General features: G+C 27.6%; 1 protein-coding gene across 1 annotated transcript in view; it reads right to left on the bottom strand.

Annotated features, from left to right (window-relative positions):
- The window catches only part of HELRODRAFT_188615 (hypothetical protein), a gene marked incomplete at its 5' end in the record, with an annotated part of 10,017 nt that overhangs the window by 3,592 nt on the left and 5,242 nt on the right, over window positions 1-1,183 (bottom strand). The window lies entirely within an intron of this gene.

Below are 1,183 nucleotides of genomic sequence, written 5' to 3'. Positions count from 1 at the left end.
GCTCTGTCACTGTATGAAAAATTATCATCACTAAGTCGCATTTTTTACTCATGTAATTTTACTCATTTATCTTTTAAAATTTACTCCAAGATAAAATTTAGAAAATCGTTTCTAATGAATTTCTAAAATGTACACTAGAGTTTGAAAAAAATAACTAGCATTCAATGTAGCTAGAAGCGTCAAGCATAAATTTATAAATAACAGTTAATACGATACTGAATGATTAAATGAGTTCATCAGTGCCTATCTGTTCAATCCATTTAGGAAACATGTTGGAAAGCTTATTTTTTTGTAAAATTGTATAAATAGTAAAACTCTTTCAACGTTTACAATAACATCCATAATAATAGCACCAATAATTAATAATATTCATTTATAATATTTAAAATAATATGAATAAAAATTAGCATTGATTACGATAATTTTTCCAGATATGGTGACAAAAATTAAACCAAAATCAGAAATTAAAATCATTATAAATCAAGACTTCTACAATTAACTGAAATACCATCACAGGGTTCAAATACCGTAACAATCCTGCAAAAAATATTTATTTTAAAAATTTTAATAATTATTCCGAAGAAAAAAAAAGTATTACAGTTTGATAATGCCGTGTAATCAAATCCTAATTCAATGACAGATTTGTCATTTTAAATATAAAAGTTTAAAAAATTGAGATACATGAGCCATATTCCTTATAAACGTGATTTGATAGTTTTCAAGCCAGTAGGTGTTTTGGTTAGTTCGGCTCATACATTCATTTCCTCAGCAGAGGGAAAAATTAATTTGGCAAGGTCAAAATAAATAAGAGCAGACCAAGCAGCAGCAAAACATCAATCAGCTCTTAAAATGAGACTACCAAAATTGACCAGCTCTAATTGCGGACCAATTATTTTGACCTTAATCAACGAGTTCTTCTCAGATTGATTTTAATTTAATTGGTTAAAGAAATGTTTATTGCTGTAGGTGAAGGATCTTTTGAGAGTGTCTTTTTTGGATCGTTATAAGATCACTATTGTCACATTTGTTATTGTTATTATTACAACCATTGTTAATGTCAGAAATCATTATTTTCGGCTTTAAAACATTGTGGATACTAACACCAATGACAATATTACTTGAAAAAGTTTGTACACTATCGTATCGCAGTAGTAAATTCGTTTTCATGTCTGACAATAATAAG

This window comes from Helobdella robusta, assembly GCF_000326865.2.
Source record: "Helobdella robusta unplaced genomic scaffold HELROscaffold_3, whole genome shotgun sequence".
Lineage (NCBI taxonomy): Eukaryota > Metazoa > Annelida > Clitellata > Rhynchobdellida > Glossiphoniidae > Helobdella > Helobdella robusta.
This window is presented reverse-complemented; position numbering and strand designations above follow the sequence as displayed.